This window comes from Pan paniscus, chromosome 3 (genome assembly GCF_029289425.2).
Source record: "Pan paniscus chromosome 3, NHGRI_mPanPan1-v2.0_pri, whole genome shotgun sequence".
NCBI classification, from domain to species: Eukaryota; Metazoa; Chordata; class Mammalia; order Primates; family Hominidae; genus Pan; species Pan paniscus.
In genome coordinates this window covers 36168198-36193150 of record NC_073252.2, presented here as the reverse complement: position 1 = coordinate 36193150, position 24953 = coordinate 36168198, and the positions used below count along the sequence as shown (strand labels likewise).

The 24953-nt window shown below is 34.4% G+C and overlaps 1 long non-coding RNA gene across 1 annotated transcript in view; it reads left to right on the top strand.

Annotated features, from left to right (window-relative positions):
* Nucleotides 1–370: 370 nt before the first annotated feature.
* Nucleotides 371–24953, top strand: part of LOC117979943 (uncharacterized) — a 33732-nt gene continuing 9149 nt past the window's right edge. Inside the window, exons 1-4 of the long non-coding RNA XR_010111946.1 lie at nt 371–507; nt 631–877; nt 3386–3544; nt 9161–9304. This is a non-coding gene — a long non-coding RNA (uncharacterized LOC117979943). The remainder of the gene's footprint in view (nt 508–630; nt 878–3385; nt 3545–9160; nt 9305–24953) is intronic.

Genomic DNA, 24953 nt, shown 5'->3' with positions numbered 1-24953 from the left:
CATAATAATATATAGTATTATATGGCTTTTTAAGTTTAAATAAGTCCTATTATACTATACATATTCTTTTGTAACTTGTTTGTTCATTAGAGGTTTTAATTTCCAAAATTAATACTTATGGACATATGCCTGCAGTTCATTCATCTCAACTAACTACTATATAGTTTTTGGCTTATGCATGTACTCTAATGTGTGTATCTACTTGGCAGACTTTAAATTGATTTCTCGTTTTTCCATTTACAGACAATGCTGTGATTTTCTCCTTAAACTTGCTTTCCTTTACACATATGCAATGTTTTTTTAGAGTTCTTCCATGGAAGCGGAATTGCTGGTTTGGAGGATATGTGCATATTTATTCCTGAGGTATATTGCCAAACGCTTCTTGGGATTTATCAAACATTTTACAACACTATCAATAATCTCTAAATATTTTCACATATTCTTGCCATTACTTGGATAGAGACTGAAAACATGGCCAGAGCATATTGTAGCTTCTCACTTCAAGAGGTAGAATCTATTTTCCATCTATTGAATTTGGCTTGCTTTGCTAATAACAAACTTTGACCAGTAGAATGTGGTGGAAATCACATTCTGTGAGTTCCATAGCCTATTCCATGAATTGCCTTGCAGATTTTGTCTTCTCCTATTTGGAACCCATATACCATATGTGAAGAATCCCAGCCTACCTTGCTGGAGAAAGATATAACTTGTGAAGAAGAAAATGGATGTCACAGCCAACTGCCAGACATCTGAATAAGGTTACCTTGGATCACTGAGCCCCAGTCAAACCATCAGATAAACACAACTGCCTGAATGATCCCAAAGAAGAACAGAACTTCTTATCTGCGCATAGCCCAAATTGCTCATCCTCAGTACTGTGAGCAAGTGATAGTTGTTTAAAGCATTGAGTTTAGGGATGCTTGTTATGCAACGTAAAATTACTCAATAAACTTGATGTTGTTAGACATTTAACTTTGCTATACTGTTCAGGATCTTACTACCTATGAACATGTTATTCATCATTTATGTAAGCATTTTGAATATCTTTTATATCAGAGGAATGATTTCAGATATAAATCAATAGAATGAAATAAATATAGTATCCAAATAATAGTTTCTTAAATAAGAGGGAATAACTTTTCTTACATAACAAGAAATCTGGAAGTAAGCTGTTTTAAACATTGATTTGTGACTCAGTAACATCATGTCTTTATGTTAAGATCTCTGTGTTTCCCCTAACACTTTTTTCATACTCAAAACTTTAACAGGTGCACATACCACATCTGCGTACATTAAAAGCCTGGAGTGGCATGAAACAGAGCAATTTTCCTAGTGCACTATGGCCTATATGTTATAATAGGAAAACCTTTTTTTTCAAAGAAATCTTTCACACAGGGAGAGAGATGAGTCTCTCTTCCTCTTCTTACAAAGATACTAATTCCATCATGGGGCCCCATGCACATGACCTGATATAAACTTAATTATTCCTAAGGGCTCTGCCTCCAAGTATCATCACTTTGGGAAGTTGGGGCTTAGGACTTCAACATATGAATTATGGGGAAACACAAACATTCAGTGTATAACAGATAGAGAATTAGGTATTTTATTTAAATAACATTTGTTACCTGGTTCTTGCTGACGTATAGAAAAGCTATTGCATTTCTGATTTTGGTATTATAATAACAATTTGCTGAATTTGTTTATTTGCTTTGATAATTTATAGAATTGGATGAATTTTATACAGATAGTGATGTAAATTGTAATTAAGGACAACTGTGGCTCTTCTTTTCATTACCCCAATTTCTTTTCCTTGTTTTGTGGCACTATGAATAAAATATTGACTAGAAGAGGTGGTGGCAGTGGTTGCTACTTACATTTTCTTTCTTTCTCTTTCTTTCTTTCTTTCTTTCTCTCTTTCTTTCCTTCCTTCTCTTTCTTTCTTTCTTTCTTTCTTTCTTTCTTTCTTTCTTTCTTTCTTTCTTTCTTTCTTGACATAGGGTCTCACTTTGTCACCTAGGCTTGAGTGTAGTTGTACAATGTCAGCTCACTGCAGCTTCAACCTCCCTCGGCTCAAGATCCTTCCACCTCAGTCCCCCAAGTAGCTGGCACTACAGGCGCTCACCACCATGCTCAGCTCATTTTTTGTAGTTTTGGTGGAGATGGGGTTTCACCATGTTGCCCAGGCTGGCTTTGAATTCCTGGGCTCAAGCGATCTGCCTGCCTCAGCCTCCCAAAGGATTACAGGCATGAGCCACCATGCTCAGCCAGTTGCTACTTAATTTTATTCAACAGGTTGAGTTCCTACTGTTCTTGATGAGAAATATGTTCTAACTTATTTATTTAATGTTTTTGATGTAACTGCTCTCTCTTTCACTCATTAAGAGTCTCTGTCTTTGATGATTCAGTGTGGATTCTGTCATATATATGTTTTTCCTATAACTACCTGTTATCAGAATTGGTGTTGTCCACCAATTATTGCCTTAAAATAATTGTATTATATTAAATCTCTGGGTAGGTTATTATTCTCTAATGTATGTTAACTCTCCTTCATATGAGGTCATTTCCTGCTATGATCTGTCATAGTTTCCTTAAATTCCACTTGCTCCCATCAGCAAATATACTAACCTATCTTGATCTAAATCCATATACGCTACTTTCTTTCCTGTAATGTAAAATCTCACGTGCCCAAACACCCTGTATCCATAATTCTCTCTTTTCTTTCCATGCTCATGGTCTCTTCCTTTCTATTCTGTTATTTCAAGTGTCATTTAGGCATGGTAAAAATGTTGAAACCACATCATCACTCAACTAATTCCTCACCCTTTTTAGTGGATTCTTCTAGGGAGAGACATTTATACTAGCAGTAACCATTTATTATCCTCCTATTCTTTTGTGAGCTTATTCCAGAAAGGGTATTACATCATTTAGTTAAACGGCAGTCATGTACACAGAGCTATAGAAGCCACCGTATAAAATTCTAAATTTTGATGAGTTCCTTGGTCTTTTTCTGGTCTTCCTACCTTTTTTCACTGGTCATAGACAAGGGCCACACTTTTTAAAGGAGAATGTTTTGTCTTCCTTAAAACCTAATGTTGATAATGCAACAAGAATAACCTTCATGGATAATAAAACTTCATTAGGCTACAAATATATTCAATATGTAACATACTCTACCTTTGTTAAGTCTTTACAAGAACAGTCTATATTTTGTTGCTTCAAAAGGCATTATATTTACAAAACTTTAGACTATAATTTTATTTGTATATATTTTAATGCATGTTACCTACATAAAGTTTGGTAAAGCAGGCAAGACAATGCCACCTTCTCATGATGATTTTACAGAGCTTGATACCATGAGTTCTTGAAAAATGTATGTCTTCCACAGGAAAGAGCCGAGGTCAGAATGAGAAACACATCCCCACAGGAGTTCTGACCATCAGTAACATGAATTAGCTGGTGTGCACTCTGCTCTGTAACCCTGGAATCTCCTTTCTACTCGGAGGGAACCAGAGGTACAGCATGAAGAAGTATGCCCTTTGGAAAGGTAAATGAATACAGTTAAGAGGCTACACCGCCCTTTAAAAGAGTTCTTCTGATCTCTTAGGAGCTTTACATTTTGAAGAACATGGATGGATGAGAAACTTGATGTGGATTGTAAGTGATTTTGCTGTAGATTTTATAAAGTTATACAAATGTGCAGGAGAAGCTATGCAGAAAATATATCTGTCACTTTTACATTGAACTATACAGACCCACTTACATACATATTGATAAAGCAAAAGCACATTCAACACTAAGTAAAGTTGAAAAATAATCAGTATTATAAAGATATCAAAGAAGACAGGTGGCTGGTTGGAGTCTTTAAGAAAACATGTTAATCAAGGAAGAAATGGCATGTTTTCTAGCAAAGCAAGTGTAATTTATTGACCTAAGGTCCAAGTTGTACCTGACAAGAATAAAATGTTTTAAAGTCATGAGACTAACACTTTTTGCTGAAGCAAAATTTTACATGTAGAGAGTTTCCAAATGAAAACCATAACATTTTCTAAAGAGCCTAGAAATCACAACTGACATATTATGAAGAATCGTAGACATTTTAATTTACACATTCTAAAAGTTTCAAATTAATAGTTCATTGGAAATTATTTAATAATGGCATACCATGAAAGAAATGTTGAGGCCATTTCCTTTATGATCATTCCACAATGCTTTAGATATTTTAGAATAATTGATAAATCTAACACATCCCTGCTTTAAATTGTGAAATAATAATGCATCATTATCATTAATAATTTTGAAAGTATTTTCACCACCATTAACTTGATAAGGAACTATTCTAAAGCTGATATCCATATCTTTTTCCCTGTGAAGACAGCAATATAGCTCTCTTGTGTTTCACTTTCCCTAATTCCACTAATATGCTGTGTTTACAACCTTTTAAAACTGTGATATATACTTCATATTCAAAAGGGGCATGTAATTATATGTATGATTTAAAGAATAATGAAAATATAAATGCCTATATGTAGAATTATCAATATAAGGAGGAGAATGAGGGTGCATTTGTAGGTGTTATGTGTTCTTCTCAAGCCATTGCGTTCCCTTCCTGCCAGAAGTGACTAATCATCACAGTCACTATCTCTAAACCATCAGTGTGCTCTGTGCGTGTTTCTAAGATTCTCTGGAAAAAGAGTTTGATGATAAAATAAGGCTGGGAAACTGAAGATGTGAGCTAGACTTTCAGGCAGACTTTGTCTACTGTAGAATTTACAGGGCCTTAATATACTAATCAGAATTTAAATCTACATGCAATTTTATTTTTAAAAGTCTATTTTATTTTATAAAACATATTTTACAAAATATTGTCCTAAGTGTTTTATCAAACATTTGTATAATTCATCATGAATTAAAGGTCAGACAAATATAGACGTTCCCTTATAAGACTTGAAAAACGTGTAATGGTGGTTGAGGTTTTACAGTGGATGAGCGAAATGATGCTTCAGTAACAAAACTAAAAATCTCAGTAGCATAAAAGAGTAGAGTTATTTCTCACTCACAAGACAAGTCCATCGTAGGTTTGGTAGGGGTTCTTTTCTGAGCAGTCTTCACTTTGAGCCACTCTTTCTTGGACATTGCTGGATCAAGACACTTTTGATCAGACACAAAACAAAAGACACAAGACACAATTGACCTTAAAACCTCAACTACCATTAAATGTTCTTCAAGTCTTATAAGGAAATGTCTGTATTTGTCTGACCTTTAGTTCATTATGAATTATACAAAAGTTTGATAAAATACTTGGGCAATATTTTGTAAAACATGTTTGACACAAGGCACCAAGATATACAACACAATTCATTTGGCAGAACTAGTCAAACTGCTCCGCCCACAAAAGCCGGCCAGGAAATGCTATCTTACCATATCCCGCAAGTCAGAGAGCTGGAAATATTTGGGGAAAAGGATTAATGATTATTCTTAGAGGCGAGGGGGAAGGCCATTAATCTATGTAAGGGGTTGAATTTGTGGGAAAGGCAAGAGGATTCATTAGGTCATTTGGTTTGAAAAAAGACTTAGGTCCCTCATGAATCTGATGAGGGAGCAGCAGGATGGCAACTGGGTGAGAGAATTGTTGTCTTTGATAAGCACAAATGTATCCAGTGCCTAAGAGGCTGGTGCTTGTATGTGAATCAGTGTCATTTCACATATGGAGGTAAAACTTGGACTGGGAAATGAGGCACTTGACACATCCATAAAATGTACAAATAGGCAGTAGATGGCTCCTTACTGGTCATAGGGGGTTGGTCAGGATGACTCTGGAAAGCATGCTAATTCATAGTAGGACTAGACCGTTGTATAGAATTAGCAAGCTCATTTCTTTCTAGCCTTTCTTTATTTCTTTTCAATGATTTCAAATAGTATATATATGTAATATGTGATGTATATTTATTTATATTTTTTCTAAAAATGCTCACCTATATCAGTTATATATCATATACAATATATAAAATACAATATATAGCATGTTATATAACATATAATATTTAACACATGACAACATATATTTATTTATTTATAATGTTTTCTCTGAAAATACTCCCTGATTTCAGCTGTGCCTTTCACCAAAGGAGGAAATTACTGTTTGCCTTTGAATCAAAGGATGAAAAGAACTTTTGAGTACAGTATACAACTGAGGACTTATGTGATGTTAGCAACAAAAAATTAACAGAAGAGAAAAACAAATCTCAAGGAAAAAGAGAAATTTAGTTTGAAATAACCTTGAACATTTAGAAATTTTCCATTCATGATTCCACCCCCTACACCCCCCAAAAAAAACAAGGAGCTTCTGAGTTTTACTTCAACAAGAGAGAGGGACTTTCCTATATAGAATTGCCTTCTCCATCTGGGAAGAGTTCCTTTTTCATCTCCTGGCTTCTATCAGAACAGCATTGAGGTTCTCAGTGAAATAAGAAGGTACCAACTGTTAAGATATTCCTTTAGAAAGTTTTGATGCTTTAAATAGACTTAATGGACTCTGTAACTTCCTTTTTGTCAACTTTTATTTTATAATCAGGGGATAAATATGCAAATCTGATACAAAGGTATATTGTGTGATGTTGAGGTTTGGAGTGAATCTGTCACCCAGGTAGTGAACATAGTATCCAATCCTTACCCTCTCCCTTTATCCCCCCTCTTGTATTGCCCAGTGTCTGTTGTCCCAATTTTTATGACAAGACCATGTATACCCAATGTTTATCTCCCACATGTAATAACAAGTATGATTTGGTTATCTGTTTCTGTGTTAGTTTGCCTATATGTTGGTGCAAAAGACATGAAATCATTCTTTTTTATCGCTGCATAGTATTCCATGGTGCATATGTACCACATTTTAAAAATACAATCTACTGTTCATGGACACCTGGGTAGATTCTACGTATTTGTTATTGTGAATAATGCTGTGATGAACGTATTGTTCTTTTTGGTAGAACAATTTATTTTCCTTTGAGTATATACTCAGTAATGAGATTGCTGAGTCAAATGGTAGTTCAATTCATAGGGCTTGGAGAAATCTCCAAACTGCTCTCCACAGTGACTGAACTAGTTTACATTCTCAGCAGCAGTGTATGTGTTTCTTTTTTTCCAGAGCCTCACCAACATATGTTATTTCTTGACTTTTTAACAAAAGCCATTCTTGTTGGTTTGAGATGGTATCTCACTGTGGTATTGATTTGTATTTCTCTGATGATTAATGACAATTAATATTTTTTCATATGCTTGTTGGTTGTATGTATCTTTTCTTTTGAGAAGTGTCTGCTCTTGTCCTTTGCCCAATTTTGAATAAGGTTATTTGTATTTTACTTGTTGATTTGTTAAAGTTTCTTATAGATTCTGGATAATAGACCTTTGTTGGGTGCATAGTTTGCAAATATTTTCTCTCATTCTTTAGGTTATCTGTTTATTCCATTGATAGTTTCTCTTGCTATGCAGAAACTCTTTAATTACATCCTGTCATTAGCCAATTTTTGTTTTTGTTGTATAAATTTTTGTTTGAGGATTTGTCCATAAATTTTCTGCCAAGGCTGATACTGAGAAGGGTGCTTCCTAGGGTTTCTTCTAGGATTTTTATAGTTTGAGGTTTTACATTTAAGTCTTTAATCTATCTTAGGTTAATTTTTTCTGTATGGTGGTATGTAGGAATCCAGTGTAATACTTCTGCTTATAGACATGCTAGCTATCCCAGGAGCATTTACTGAATAAGAAGTCATTTCCCCATTGCTTATTTTTGTCAAGTTTGTTGAAAATCAGATGGTTATAGGTATGTGGCTTTATTTCTGGGTTCTCTATTCTTTTCTTTTGGTCTATATGTGTGTTTTTGTACTAGTACCATGATGTTTTGATTGGTGTAACCATATAGTATAGGCTGAAGTCAGGTAATGTGATGCCTCCAGATTTATTTTTTGCTTAGGATTACTTTGGCTATTTGGGCTCTTTTTGATTCCATACAAATTTTAGAATAGATTTTTTCTAATTTGTGAAAACATGACATTAGTAATTTGATAGAAATAGCATTAAATCTGTAAATTGTTTTGGGCAGTATGGGTATTTTAGTGATGTTGATTCTTCCAACCCATAAGCTTGGGTCATTTTTCAATTTATTTGTGTTGTCTTTTATTACTTTCTTCAGTGTTTTGTAATTCTGCATGTAGAGATCCTTTACCTCTTTGGTTATCTGTATTTCTAGGCATTTCATTCTCTCTGTGGCAATTATGAAAGAGATTGCATTCTTGATTTGGCTCTCAACTTGAAAGTTATTGGAATATAGAACTGCTACTGATTTTTGTACACTGATTTTGCATCCAGGAACTTTGATCATGCCACTTTACTCTAACCTGGCTGACAGAGCAAGACTGTCTCTGAAAAACAAAACAAAACAAAAAAGAAATGAAAGCATAGTATATTTATGATTAATAACATTTAATATCATTGAGATTCAATGTCAGTTGAAATTACTCATTTATGGGCATATTGAAATATCTATGTAGATAGCCACTGAATTAGCCTAGGGCTCCTGTAACAAACATCTTCGAATTTGATGGCTTAAAAAGTGCTGAAACTGATTCTCTCATGCTTCGCGGGGTAAGAAGTCCTAATTAAAGGTTCAGCAAGTCTTTGCTTTCTCCAGAGAATATAGGAAATATCTTTGCTTGCCTCTTCCAATTTCTGGTAGCTTCAAACAATTTTTGGCTTGAGATGACATAGCTTCAATCTCTGCCTCCATTTTACATGAACTTTCTTCTTCCTTCTCTCTCTGTCGTCTCTGTTTCATTTGTTTTTCTCATCCTTCTTATCAATGGATGTCTTCTCTGTTTTTAAGGAAACTTGTGTTTTGATTAAAGGCCCACCTGGATAATTTAGTATAATTTCAAGTTACTTTACTTAATTGCATCTACAAAGACTCTTCCCAAATAAAGTCATATTCACAGGTTCTAGGTGGAATCTAGAATATATTTCGGGGGCCACAATTCAACCCTTTACAAGTATCAAGCTAAATACATTTTACTTTGACATGGTTCCATCATGTTTAGATATTTTATTCAAATTGATACAGCTATAGTGCTAATTTTAGTTTTATGTAACTCTCTCTCTTTTTTTCCTTTTTTAGAGAGAAGGACTCCTTCTGTCACCCAGGCTGAGGTGCAATGGCCTGATCACAGTTCACTGCAGCCTTGAATTCTTAGACTCAAGCTACTCATCCACCTCAGCCTCCCAAGTAGCTGGGACTACAGGTTCACACCACCTCACCTGGGTACTTTCTCTCTTTTAAAAATTTTATTTGTTATCTTTTTCAATTTTAATGAAAATTTTATACATATATATGTAACCCATCAGTTAATATAATTTGCTTGTATATGTTATATAAAAGGTCACTTCCTCTTGAATTTGCAAAATAGTTGTTTGCTTAGCATGAATGCCAACAATATTTTTTTAAATTTAAAGATAGCCTACTCTCATATAGAGCAGATTTTTTTAATATATAAAAATAATTCCAAATTTTATTTTATTTTCTGTTGCAAAGGCAAATAATCTTGGAAGTCTCTTTTAAAAGTTAAATCAATGCCATAATATACTCAAATTGTTACAAAGAACAGTCTATTGTAACACCCTGTGATTTACTGATAGCAATGAAGAGTGTGGACTTTGGGGCCAGGAATCCTTGCTTCAATTATTAGTTCTACTACACACTAACCACACGATCTTAGGCTAATGTCTTAACCTCATTTCCTATCTGCGTAATTGCATAAGAATGCTATCAACTCATGAGTCAGTGCTCCTCAAGTGTTTATGACAGCGATAATGTATAATACAATAAGAACTCACCAAACGTTTAAGACACTATTTCTTAAAAATCAAGACAGTGAAAACTTCTTCCTTAGCTGTCCGTTTTTCTGCTATAGTAGGTTCAAAATTATTTTTCAGGTAGCCCTAGCCCTGTATAAGCTATTCATCTGACCTCTCTCAGAGGAGCTGGAATAGTCCTCTCTTCAGAACATGTCCATGTTGTGGTCCTTGGGTCCCCTAACCCTTCTCCCTTCTCATCTGTCACTTAAGGCTTTGCCTTTAAATGCTAACATAGAGCTACATTTTAAGAGCCCATAATTCAATATGGAAACAAACTCCCTGGCACACTCTATTTCTTGAAAGATTATCAAAGAGAATCAACAATTGGAAGGAAGTGTTGCCGAGAAGCTGGTTGCATCAAATGGTTTCTCTATAGGAACTTTTGTAGAAATTGCACTTGCTTGTAATGCCACTGGTCTACCCTGAGAGACTTTTTAAGAAAAAAGAGATCCTAAACCTTTGAAGATATTCACTCCATTACACAGCATCTTCTTTTTGAGAACCCTTAGGACACAACTTTTTTTCTGATACTAATATTAGAAATACTGTCACTTTACTGTATTTGGTGTTTGTCTTAAGGGCTATGTGAAAGACATGATTTACTAGATTTTCTTCCCTGAGTTTTCTGTTAAACAGCTTAGAGGCAAAATTGTGGTCAGTTTATGGCAAATGTATAGAATTGTATAATATAAAATTTTGACTAGCCTCATTTGTGGGTGGATTTTCATGTTTTATCTTGTATTTGCTTACTTTTCTTACCTTACTCAATTTATTCTATTTAGGTGTATTGTACATTTCTTATAAAGCCACCTGAATTTGCTTTTGGAACAATATGACTTAGTATTTAATAACTATGTCACTTACAGTGAAAATTATAAGCCTCTTCATAATTTATAATGTACCATGGTATGTAACTAATAAAAAAGTAATAATTAAAATATAAATGTTCTGTTGTTGAGACGAAGTTTAAGGTATATTGGGAAACAATGCAATTCAATTTTATAGGCTTTATCATACAACCAGTGAAATACACTTTTTGATTACATGTTAGTTTGGATTCTAAGAATTATTCATACAAAACATTTTAAACTGCTTGGAAATACAATAAAGGAAGAAAACTTAATGATATTTGGATTTTCTTTTCACAAAATTTTATTTCTTCAGAACATACAAATTGTTGCTGTACAGCTAAAGATTTTTCTATACATTTCTTAGAAATAAAATTATAAATGTCAAATGGCAATAATATACAAGGATAAGGTAAATCAAACATAATTTATTAGGGAAATTGATTTTTTATCAAGTGTTTCTCTTCAATTAAATTTCGCTGTGCCAAATTTAGGGTTAATATCACATGAAATATAATTTGTATTTTAATAGGAATATTTTAAGAAAAAATATGAGACTATAGAGTTATGTGTTTTTTCTTATCCATTTTGACAAAATGCTAAACTGAGAAACTCAAGGAAATATGCTTCCTCAGAACCATAATTATATAAAGTGACTATCATAGTCTTCCTCCATAAACTGTGGATAAGTATTAATTTTAAAAGATGACATGACAAGTGAATCATAAGCAAAAAAGGTAGTTCCTTGTGTTGACATACATTTGTCAAAAGAAATTATCTTTTTTTTAGATCATGCTCTTTGAGTACTCAGAAATGACAAGCATTTGTTACATATGTTCAGCTGACAATGAGTCAGTGTCACATGAAAGACAAGTAAAAAAATTGGATTAATTTTGTTATAAAGAGATTTACATTTTGCTATTTCTAACATGTCTTTTGGAGATTGATGAATAAGAAATGAGATAAGAGAGCCCTTCAGAAACTACTATTGCTGAATATGGTAGAAAAATTGCTCTTGCTAGAAGATGTATCAAGTTTTTGTCAGGTAAAGCTAGGGAAAATTCTCTTGTGTTATCAACTAATCTTACCAGAGAGGGAATATTATGCAAGATGAATGACATTGCTTTCTCCCTCTCTCAGAAGTCAGGCGGTTGTGCACTATGCCAATCTAACAAGATTTCTGCACCTTCTTTTTATTTATTTACCAGCTTAGCTGTGAGTCTAAAATATTATCTGACATTTCCCATCCACTATGCTTCTTCTGGAAGTTTTTCACCATTTTAGATTAATTATTAAATATTTAATGACAACAATAAAACAATCTATTGAAGTTATTTGCTTTGCTAATTTTTTTTTCATTTTTTTCCTGATTGAAATATCTAACAGTGAGTAGAAGATAACATGTGAATTCAAGGATTACGTATTCTGTTACTTTACCTACTCAAAATCCAAAGCACATAACATGCTTTCTCATAGAAGAGACCTTGTCTATGTCATTCATTGCCCAGGATTGTTGGTGCTCACTAAATGTGTGTTTAATGAATAAATATAATTCCTAATTCTTTGAAGTACATACTCTTCTGTTAACCATAATCTTATTTTTTCTTCAATAGCCTTTATTGTTAGTGTTTACAATAGCACAAAATCACAAAACTCTAATTCTGTTTAATATTAATATGCTATGGATTTCATTAGTGTTTTGCTGAGCACAACACTTTCAATAAAAATCAACTTGGTGTGAAAACTCATTCCAAGAAAAACATTTAAGAAGCCTAGACTTAAGTATACCAGAGTAAACAAACATTAGAAAGAAAATGCCCATTGCAAACAGCATATTTTTCAATCCCCATAGGAGGCATTTAGTGAAGTATTTCAGTGTCTTGACATAACGTTTGAGAACATTTGGAACATTTGGAAGATCTTTGGATACTTTTTCTTTTTTTTTTTTTTTTTGAGACGGAGTCTCACTCTGTCGCCCAGGCTGGAGTGCACTGGTGCAATCTAGGCTCACCGCCCCCCAGGTTCAAGCGATTCTCCCGCCTCTGCGTCCCAAGTAGCTGGGATTACAGGTGCCCACTACCTTACCTGGCTAATTTTTTGTAGTTTTAGTAGAGACAGTGTTTCACTTGTTGGCCAGGCTGGTCTCAAACTCCTGACCTCCGTTGATCCGCCCACTTCAGCCTCCGGAAGTGCTGGGATTACAAGCATGAGCCACCGCGCCCGACGGATCTTTGCATACTTGTAATAGCTGATCCGATAGTGGTACCTCAGGGGGGAAGAAAAGATACATGCTTCAAGCACCTTTGACTGTTAAAACAGATGAAAATGATTACAGTAAGTCATGTCATTCATTACCTAAAACCCTAAATGGCATCTTTTTTTCCACATAGAATAGAATTCATGTTCCTTATCCTGGCCTGCAAAGCTTTCTGCACAGTCACCTGCCCTCAGTTCGCCTTCCACTTAGTCCTCATTGTAAAGCTCCCTCCTTTAGACAAACTCTGTTTGCTACAATGGGCCTCTTTGTAGTCCTCTAATGTTCTGAGTTCCTTTGAAGGAGCTGTTCTCCCTGCCTGTAATAACCTGCCTTAAGATTCTTTACCTAGTTTGCTACTTTTGATATTCAATTTTCAGTTTGAATGTTACTTTTTCAGCAAATCGCTTTTTGATCGTTCAATCTAAAGTAGACTTTCAATCCCTTTCCATTACATCAGCCTGTTGAATTTTTTTTTTTTGTCAATCCACATATGAACTACCTGATATATACATTCCTGTTTATTGCTTATCTCCTACTGTTACAACATATGCTTTCTCATAGCAGAGACCTTGTCTGTCATTCATTGCCCAGCATATTGCTGGTGCTCACTAAATATATGTTTAATGAATAACTATAATCCCTAAATTATAAAACGTTAGCTATCTTGATATTATATAATTTGTGTAATAGGATCTCACTGTGTCTCTTTTAAATGATCAGTTGGGTTTATGGATAGAATTGTTGAAATCTCTCAGTCACATATATGAAAATGTACCAAAATTTTTGTGTATTGCTGGAATAAACATTGTTGATTTCTATACATATGAGTGGAATATAATTTACATCCCCTGATTAAATCTTTGGCTACATTTAGTATGTTCTGTAAATTTCAGGCTCTATCACTATTTTGTGGGTTTCTCCTATATGGCAGCTCTTGGCCTAAATGAGTCCACATATTTCAGTTCTACAGAGTAGTTAACATCATCTCATTTTATAAATGAATCTTAATGTAAGAAAATGGTATGCAATTCTTCCTATTTCAGGGTTGTGATGTTCTATAATTTTATGTTTTCCTGGCATCCATTTTGAATATAGGTTTAACTTTCTTATATTAGAAACAGAGTTTATTCACTCTTGACACAGTTTCTAGTCTTGCATCTCCTCCCAAGTCCTCAGTGTTGTCAATCCAGATATCTGGCTTATATAACCACCTCCTGGTGACCACCTCTCTCTGGGACATACAGGTACAACCTTCTTGACTGATTCCATCAACCCCCACAACCTTCATGGACTGGGAAGATATGTAACCACGTTTCAGTCACAGTGTGACCACTTAGAGTACATGCCTGCTACCTCTAAAGCTACTTATTAGAACTCCCCTTGGGAGAGCTGCTTGGGTAATACCCTGGATCACAGTAAAGTCCTCCACCCATATATCCATCTCTTTCTGGTTCCCCACCTTGCTGATTGAGCATATTGTCCCTGTGAACTTCCCATTGGCCCTTATCAGTCTCCATCTTCTCCCGTGGACCTGTGAGTAATAAACTGCTCCTGTAGTTTCATCTGTTTTTATTGTGTTGCCTCCTCTGGGTCTCACTTAGCTGACACATCCAAACCTAACTTTTCTCCCAGTCAAGAGGATATCTTGGCAGAAATAAACTAGACACAGGTCAGACAAGAGCAACAGGGGCATCTGCCAGTATAAACAAGTTTCCTGTGAGAGGGACACCTGGTCACCGGTCAAACACTCAGGCATCAGGCTGTCTGTCGGGTCAAAAAATATTTTGTGAAAGACACCTTGTAAACATCCATGACCAAATTCCCTGGAGGCCTGTCAGGGCAGGGCAAGAGTTTATAGCTATTCTCCAGAGAGACTTCTAGATAAAATCAGAGAGAAATCCAACAAAGGTGAAAGCTTTTTGCACAATATCAACAATAATTTCTTAAAAGTAAGGCACAATAAAAAATCACTTTTTTTCTGCATATTGTCATGACAATAAATGTGAGACTAGAGTAAGAAAATTAAATCATTTATGTAAATTATAACAGATACTAATGTACATATGTCCCAAAGTTAAAAAATCAAGGTGAAGACATGATACTGAACAAAATATTATTAGTTTGGCTAAATAGAAAAATTGAGTTTGCGATCTGGAAACAAGGCAAATTTGTTTATTGGAAGAGAATTGGACTGGAGTAAAAATCAAAACCAATATAACAAGGCAAACTCTAGCCAAGCAACAAAGAAAAAAAATTCCACTAGCTTTTACTTTTGAATCTGAAAGCAATGTTTTAATGCAAGGTTGCACGATTATTTTTATATTGCTTTATTCCTTCATTAAGAGATATGGATAATCCATTTCTTATTAATCTTTTAGTACAGCTAAAAGGAAGGATTGAAGTGACATATTTGCTTTGATAGAGCAGATGTATGATTCAATTAGAATGACAAATACAGAGATGCAAAGTTATAGGTCATACTTGAAGACTGTGGTCTCCCTTAGTGAAAGTCAAAGTTCATATCTTGAAGATGGAAATTTGACCCTTGTTTGGAGAAGAAGCTCAGAATGTCTATTATAAGTGATTTTTAAAATTAAATATCAGTTTTGTTTTATATAGAGAGAGACAGAATTAGAAATATTTTAACACTATTTCTTCCTTTCTCCTGTGCTTCATATATACTAATTTAGTATAAAATAATTGAATCAAACATAATACAAGCAGTAAATATGTTCTTAAACAATATTTGTCAAGGAATAAAAAGTAGGGTAATATGCCTAAGACCTGCTTACACACTGTGTGTATTCTAAAGTCACATTCACGACCATTTTATCTTTGTTTCAGGGACATAGCTGGTAGAAACACAGATCCACTTATTAGAACTATTTGCAACCACAGCATCAACTAATATGATTTTACCTGCTCTTTTCTTACATACCACTGTCACCAATGACTTCTCTCCTAGTGATGTGGTTCTAGCTAGTTTTTCTTAATAGAATAATTTTCCCCTTAAGCAGAAAGATATATGTTGAGATCATATAGACAAACAATTTCAGGTTGTAAATATGTAAGCAATTGTGTTTGACAGGCCCCCACAATAACTACAACGTAGTATTCTCTTTACAGTGGGCATCATCATGATAGAAAAGGACCCTCTTTTCAATGTTCCAAAGCATAAAGCATAGAAAATAAAATAATAGTTTTCATGTAATTATTATAGCATCTTTAGCTCCGTTTTCATTCTAATATAATTAACATGTAACTGGATTTACTTAAGATCATAAATGTGTAACTGAAAGCGATTTACTCATGAAAATGAGGTGGCTCATTTGCTTATGAATAAACTCCGTATTTCAAGGTTGATCGTTCCATTTCATGGTTTAGCATTATGATACAGGCAGAGTGTCTGCAGCCAGAGCAGTAACATTAAGTGAGACAAATATAAAAATGAATTTGTTGGTTCTGCAGTGAAAAATCAACTTAGAAATATTTATTCTAGGCACTGAATCCATTTTTGTATGTCATACATTATAATTCAATATAAACCTTCACTTCAAATATCTATTTTTGTTTATTCCATACTACCTATGTTACCTTTGAGCGATGGTTCTCAAACTTGAGTGTGCATCAAGTCTCAAGAGAGCTTGATAAAGCACAGACCTCTGTGGCATCCAGAGTTTCTGAACTTCTAGGTCTGAAGTGGGGCCCAAAACTGCATTTCTAACAACATCTCAGGAGATGCTGGTGCTTCTGGCTCAGGGACCAGAGTTCGAGAAACTGCTGTAGATAAATTTAATGTTTTGTCTCCCATCTATCTAACCTGTGAAATAACGATGTTAAACTAAATGATTGTTCAACAAACATATATTAAGTGACTCATGTGTCAAGTACTATGCTAGGCACGGCCCCTGCCTTTGAGAAGATCTCAGAGAAGAAAGTGATTAATTCTCCATGTGGTAGAATTGGGGAACACTTCATACTGGAGATGAAATGTTCAAAGGCTTATTGGTTTTTGAAATAGTCTTTGATATAGTTTGAATATCTGTCTCCATGAAATCTCATGTTAAATTGTAATCTCAGTGTTGGAGATAGGATCTGGTGGGAGGTGTTTGGGTCAAACGGGTTGGGGGGATCTCTCATAGCTTGGCACTATCTTTATGATAGTGAGTGAGTTCTCTCGAGGCCTGGTTGTTTACGTGTCACCACCTCCACTCTCTCTTGTTCTTGCTCTTGCCATGTGAGACGCATGCTTCCCCTTCACCTTAGGCCATAATTGTGAGTTTCCTGAGGCCTCCCCAGAAGCTGAGCAGATGCCAGTGTCATGCTTGTATATCCTGCAGAACCACGAGCAAATTAAACCTCCTTTCTTTAGAAATTACCAGTCTCAGGTATTCCTACAATCGACACAAAGAATGGCCTAATGCAGGCTTGTGGTAAAAAGTTAAATCACGTTGAAATACATAAATTTAGAAAAAATTATCTCTAGTCCTCTATCCTCACCTCTACTTCATCTCAGAATTCCCACTTTATAGGTATAAAACTATCAATAGTTCAATTAAAAATCTGCCAAAATGTTTCTAAGTTTTCCTGCCTACTGGAGTGATTTAATATAGCCAAATAAAATGACCTAAGCTCCATAGCTCTTATACTATCAAAAGTTGAGTAAATATTTCCAAACATTGCCTAGGATTCCCCAGTATGTAGGGGATGTTTTGCTGTTAGCTCTGGCTCCAAATTCTTGATATTGGCTCCATTTTGATTCTGCACTCTTAGTTTTTGCTTCTTTGAGTACTGTCTTTTCTTTGCCCTGCGTTGCTTAATGCACAGACATCTTTATAATTTCCTTCCCCAAAGCACCACACATCCAAGGCTGTTGTGTACAACACACTTAAAGTACATATTTTGAGTTAAAAATGAATAATTTCAACACTGAAAAGGAAACAAGTTCAAAATGAAATGTTAATAATTATAGTTTCAAAAACGAAACCAGACATTCCTCAAAACAAGAAATCTATAAGGGCTGTGTATCTGTTCTTACCATGAGATCTACTGCTGTATCATTAGGAAATCTTCTCTTCCTATCAGAGAGCTTTAACTGATGTCCATGACACTCACTCTTAATGTAGGGGTAACCAGTGGTCACCCTCAAATTCCTGTTACTCTGTCATGTGAAGTATGTTTCTGTTATGCTAAACATCAATCTCTTCTCAATTAGACTACTTATGTGTCTTATATTTTATAATTAAAATCCATTGTTCTCTTAAATTGGGCCTATACCCTTAGAAACACAACGCAGAAGCTTTAAAAACATCTATTTGTTCAATAGCATACATTATCAGGTTCATTCATATGTCAGTTCCAATTCATTTACAATATTGTGGATTGTAAACAATTTCTGTATAATACATTTCTAGCGGTGGAATTGCTGAACTTATTTTTTAAATTGTATTTTTAAAAAGATTATTCAAAGCAGCATGGTGTGATGGCTTACACCTATAAGCCCAGCATTTTGGGAAGCTGAGGCAGGTGGATCACTTGAGGCCAGGAGTTCAAGACCAGGCTGGCCAACATGGCAAAACCCTGCCTCTACTAAAAAGTACAAATATTAGCTGGGTGTGGTGGCACATGCCTGTATTCCCAGCTACTTGATACTTGGGATGCTGAGGCATGAGAATCACTTGAACCAGGGAGGTAGAGATTGCAGTGAGCTGAGATCATGCTACTGTACTCCAGCCTGGGTGACAGAACAAGAAGCTGTCTTACAAAAAAAAAGGAAAAAAAAAGATCATTCAAAGCAAAGTTATAAGTTTATGGCAGAGATATCAGGCAACCTTTTGAGTGAGCATCTAAGAAATAATGTCAATGGTCTTGAGAAATTATGAAGATATGAATGAAAGTAGTGAATGTGAATATGAACTCTGGATTTACATTTAGGTGATAGAATTTATAATACTATAAGAAAGATTGTATATAAAGGATATAAAGAATGAGAAAGAGGAAGAGTTTGAAAATAACTTCCTTGATTCTTTTTGGGGTTATCAGATGAGTGGTTATGTCATTAACTTTTTTTTTTTTTCTTTTTTTGAGGTGGAGTCTTGCTCTGTGGCGCTGGCTGGAGTGCAATGATGCTATCTCAGTTCACTGCAAACTCTACCTGCCAGGTTGAAGTGATTCTCCTACCTCAGTCTGAGTAGCTGGGATTACAGGCATGCACCACCACACCTGGCTAATTTTTGTATTTTTAGTAGAGACAGGGTTTCACCATGTTGGCCAGGCTGGTCTTGAACTCCTGACCTCAAGTGATCTGCCTGACTCGACCTCCCAAAGTTTTTCATTAACTTTTTTACCTCTATTATCTCATATTTCAGGCTTTGTTTCCATGTCAATTATACGATTGAGACTTGATATATATCAAGTATGTGGCTGTTGAGAGGTGGGCTCTTAACATACATTAGGCACAAAGTTAGACTGAGAAATGCAAGTCTTTTGTCTAAACTATTATAAGCACATTTTATGTATCAAAATAATATTTGTTTGCTTTTACCTGGCTGAAAATAGTAAACAGTTGATAAAAATTCACATTAGGAAAAGAATAAAATGTTTACCACATGATTTCTGGTGACAAAGAAAGCCAAGTGACGTAATAGGATCAAAGAGAGATGCTCCAATGTACACGTAGGACATGATGATACACGTCATCAGACTATATGTGAGATATGAGATATCTGTAATGACACCAGGAAATCCAGTACACATTTGAATACATGCAGAAGTTGACAACAAAGTATAACTGTGGTAAATGGAAAAGTTGTTACCTAGACAGATTAAAAGTTTGTTACCTAGAGAGACTGAAGAAGAATTAAATATATAAGCTATCAGAGGCAAGTTCATAACTTTAATTAAGTCAACTCTCTTTTTGTCTCTTAGGAGAACATGAGGTAGAATTTTAAGTGACTTGTGATAGATTAAGTTAAAAATTGCAGGAAAAATATAAAAGTAAAACAATAGTATAGAGCAGTTTTTCTTAACTATTGGAGTGTTCCCTTCTGCTGAAACTATGGTCGCTCTTCAAATTAATGCAAATATGCATGCAGACATATAGATTTGAAATAGTCCTAATAAATGCTGCTTTAACAAGGATTATTTCTGAATGTGTGTGCTAAATAACACCCTGTATAAATGTGTGGACTTTGAAGCAATATAGAGATAAATTATTTTCCACAACCTGCAACTAAAGTGGTTCGTCACACGATAAAAGGAAAAAAATCATATTGACTTTTCAAGGCATTTTTTAAAATAAAAATATATCACCTGTAACAGCTATACATAATATAATGAGAAGATTGCTGTGCTTTGGGGTAAGTCTCCACAGATTCAAATGCTTAAAAAGGGTTTAGGATTTCTTTGATTCCATTTTATGCTCTAAAATCAAGTATCTTGAGAATATTTTCCCTTTCATTAGACTAACCTCTTAAAGTTTTTTTAGTCTTAAAGAATTTATAGGCTCGGCACAGTGGCTCACGCCTGTAATCCCAGCACTTTGGGAGCCTGAGGCGGGCAGATAGACTGAGGTCAGGAGTTCGAGACCAGCCTGGCCAACATGGTGAAACCCCATCTCTACTAACAATACAAAAAAATTAGCCGGGAGTGGTGGCAGGCACCTGTAATCCCAGCTACTCGGGAGGCTGAGACCGGAGAATGGCTTGAACCCGGGAGGCGGAGGTTGCAGTGAGCCAAGATCCGGCCATTACACTCCAATGTGGGCGACAAGAGTGAAACTCTGTCTCAAAAAAAAAAAAAAAAAAAAAATTATCGAAATTTTATAAAAGTGGAAGGCAGTTTCTCTTGTGAAATTATATTTATTTCTTTTATGGTGTCAGAACAATAAATTATATCCTTTTCTAAAAAGTACATATGCTATTGGTTTCTGGGTTTTTTTTGTTGTTGTTGTTACTTAGGTAAAAGACTTCACCTATGAAAACAAAAATCTTGTGTTCTCTGAGGCATTATTTTTTCTGATGACATTACATTTTATTCCACTTTTCAAATGCGCTTGTTGAGATACTATTCACGTACCATAAAATTCACTAGCTTTTACTATATAGACAGTTTAAAATATTTTTCCTGACCTCGTGATCCGCCCGCCTTGGTCTCCCAAAGTGCTGGGATTACAGGCGTGAGCCACCACGCCCGGCCGAGACCATCCTGGCTAACACGGTGAAATCCCATCTCTACTAAAGAAAAAAAATACAAAAAATTAGCCACGGGTGGTGGCAGGCGCCTGTAGTCCCAGCTGAGGCTGAGGCAGGAGAACGGCGTGAACCCGGGAAGCGGAGCTTGCAGTGAGCCGAGATCGCACCACTGCACTCCAGCCTGGGCGACAGAGCGAGATTCCGTCTCAAAAAAAAAAAAAAAAAAAAAAAATTAAAATATTTTCATCATCCATGAAATGAACTTCATACCCATTTGCTATCACACCCATCACCATCTCTCCTGCCCACTCCCCAGCCATTGGCAAGCACTAATTTAAATTTTGCTTCTATAGCTTTGTGTATCCTGGACGTTTAATATAAGAGGAAACATACAATAAATGGTCTTTTGTGAACGGCTTGTTTCACTTAGCACAATGTTTTCAAGTTTCATCAGTGTTGTTGCGTGTATCAGTACTTTATTTTTATTGCCAAATAATATTTTGTTTATTCGTTCATCAGTTGATGGATATTTGAGTTGTTTCTACTTTTGGCATTTATAAATAATGTTACTATGAACATTTATGTATAAGGTTTTGTGTAGAAATATGTTTTTATTTTTCTTGCATATGTACTTAAAAGTAGAATTATTGGGTCATATAATGATTCTATGTCTAACCTTTGGAGGAAGTGCCAAACTGTTTTCCAAAGAGGTTGCACCATTTAACATTCCCATCAGCAATGTATAAAGGTTTCAGTTTATCCACACCCTCATCAATATTTGTTATTGCATGTCTATTTGTGCTGTTGTGTGTGTTATTGTATCTTGTCTCCTAGCGGAAGTGAAATCTCTTAGTGGAAGTGAAATTGCATCTCATTGTGCTTTGGATGTGTATTTGCCTAATGTGCTCATTGGCCATTTAGATTTCTTCTCTGGAAACGTTTCTATTTATTTCTTTTGTCCATTTAAAAAATTGGGTTATTCGTATTTTTATTATTGATTTGTAACAGTTCTTTGTCTCTTATTATGTATATTATTAGTAAAAAAGTTTGTTTTCATTCTGTGGGTGGTCTTTTAACTTTTTATTAAAAGAGTTTTAACTTTTTTATGTGGCATCATTTGTAGCACAATATTTTTTTAGGTTTGATATAGTCAAAGTATTATTTTTTTCTTTTGTTTCTTGTGTTTTTGGTGTCATTGCAAAGAAACTCATGCCTAATCCAGCATAATGAACATTCACGCATATGAATGTTTTTGTCTAAGACTTTTATAGCTTTAGCTTTTAAAGGTAATTCTGTCATCCATTTTGAGTTCATATTTTTATATTTTTATGCTGTAAGAGAGGGATTCAACTCATTGCATGTAGATATTCAGTTGTCTTAACATCATTGGTTGAAAACACTTCTTTCCTTATTTAATTGTCTTGGCACTCTTGAAGAAAATATATTGCCCATTAATGTATGGGTTTATTTCTATACTCTCAAATCTATTCGGTTGATTTAAAATTATATTTTTACACAAATACCACATTGTATTAATATTATAGTTGTGTAATAAGTTTTGAGATCAGGAAATGTGAATTCTTCAACTTTATTCTTCTTTTTCAAATTTATTTTCGCTGCACTATGTTCTTTGCATTTTTCCTATGAGTTTTAGGATTACTTCATCAATTTCTGCAAAAATAAATGGTAGTTGGTAATTTGATGGGATCGTATTGAATCTGCAGATGAATTTGGAGATTATTGCCATTTAAAAATTGCCTCCCAATTTATAAATATGGAATATCTTTTCATTTGTTTAGGTCTTTTAAAATGTATTTCAAAAATGTTTTCTAGTTTTCTGTGTATAAGTCTTGCATTTATTTTGCTAAATTTATTCCTGTTATGTTCTTTTTTATTATACACTACATAAATTTTTTCTTAATTTTTAAATTTTCTTAATTTCATTTTTATACTCCTTATTGCCAGCATATAGAAACTTTTTTGTGTGTGTTGTTTCACAACCTACAATTATGCTAACCATGTCTATTCTAATAGTTTAAAAATGTCTTCACATTTTCTACACACATTATGCCATCTATTGATGTAGTTTTATTCTTCCTTTCAAATCTTAATGCCTTTATTTATTTTTCTTTTCTAATTGTCCTGGCTAGCATTTGAAGTACAATGTTGAATAAGTGATGAGAGTGGACCTTGTGTTCTTGTTCCTGATATCAGAGGGAAAGCTTGCAGTCTTTCATCATTAAATATGATTTTATCTATCAGATTTTATAGAGCAATTCCTAATTTATTGAGTGTTTTTTATCATGACAGAGTGTTAAATTTTTGTCAAATGTTTTTTGCAGCATTTATGTAGATGATCATATGGTTTTTCTCATTTATTTTATTAATATGGGGCATAACACTGATTGACTTTTGTATGTGAAAGCAATCTTGCATTCCTGGGATAGAATACATTTGGCCATGTCATAAAATTATTTTTAAGAGTTGCTGGATTTGGCTTATTGAGTATTTTACTGAGGATTTTTGCAGTAAAATTGTATCGGTCTGTTGTTTTCTTTTGATGTCTTTGTCTGGTTTCAGTATCAAGATAAAACTGGCTCCATAGAATGAGTTTGGAAGTAATCTCTCCTCTACTATTTTTTGGAAAAGTGTGTGAAAATCATTGTTAATTCTTTAAATATTTGATAAAATTGACCAGTGAAGCCACTTTGATCTCAACTTTTCTGCCTGGGACATTTTTGTTTACTAACTCAATCTCGTCAGAGATCTAGTCAGATTTTCTATTACCTTTTTGAAACAGTTTCTGGTAATTTGTGTTTCTCGAATTTTTAGAAATTTTATCTAGGCTAATTTGTTGGCATATAGTTTTTCATAGTATTCTCTTTATATCTAATCTAGTTAAATGTCACTTTTTACAACTTTTTCAAAGAATCCAATTTTGATTTTTATTATTTAAAAATTAATTTTCTCTTCTCCACGGTATTTATTTTCTTTCTAATCTTTACTATTTTTATCTACTTATGTTTAGATTTAACTTGCTCTTCTTTTTCTATTTCTTTAGGTAAAAAGTTAGGTTCTTGAATTCAAGTACATATTTTATTTTATTATAGGCATATACAGCTATAATTTTTTCTGTACCACTGTAGCTGCTTTCCACGTTTTTGTATATTGTGTTTGTGTTTTCATTCATTTCAAGGTATCTTTGAATTTAACTTGTGATTTATACTTTGACACATTGTTTATTTAAGAACAGTGTATTGTTTAACTTCTACGTATTTGTAAACTTTCCAACTTTCTTTTGCTATTGATTTATAAGCTAATTCCTTTGTGCTTACATAAAATACTTTATATAATTTCAACTCACTTTAATTTGTAGTAGCAGAATATACTCCGTACAATTTCAACCTATTCAAAATTATTGAGGCTTGTTTTATGTCCTTAAATAGTGTTTATCCCAAGAATGTTCTATATGCCTTTAAGATGAATGCTTATTTTGCTGTTCCTGGGTGAAATATTCCATAGATATGTATCTGCTAAGGATACATAGTTTACAGTGTTTTCCACATATTCCATTTCTTTTTTCTTTGCCTAACTTCTCTATCTATTGTTGAAAGTGGGGTAGGCTGGGTGTGGTGGCTCACACCTGTAAATCCCAGCACTTTGGGAGGTCGAGGTGGGCACTTTGGGACTTGAGGTCAGGAGTTTGAGACTGGCCTGGCCAACATGGTGAAACCCTGTCCCTACGAAATATACAAAAAT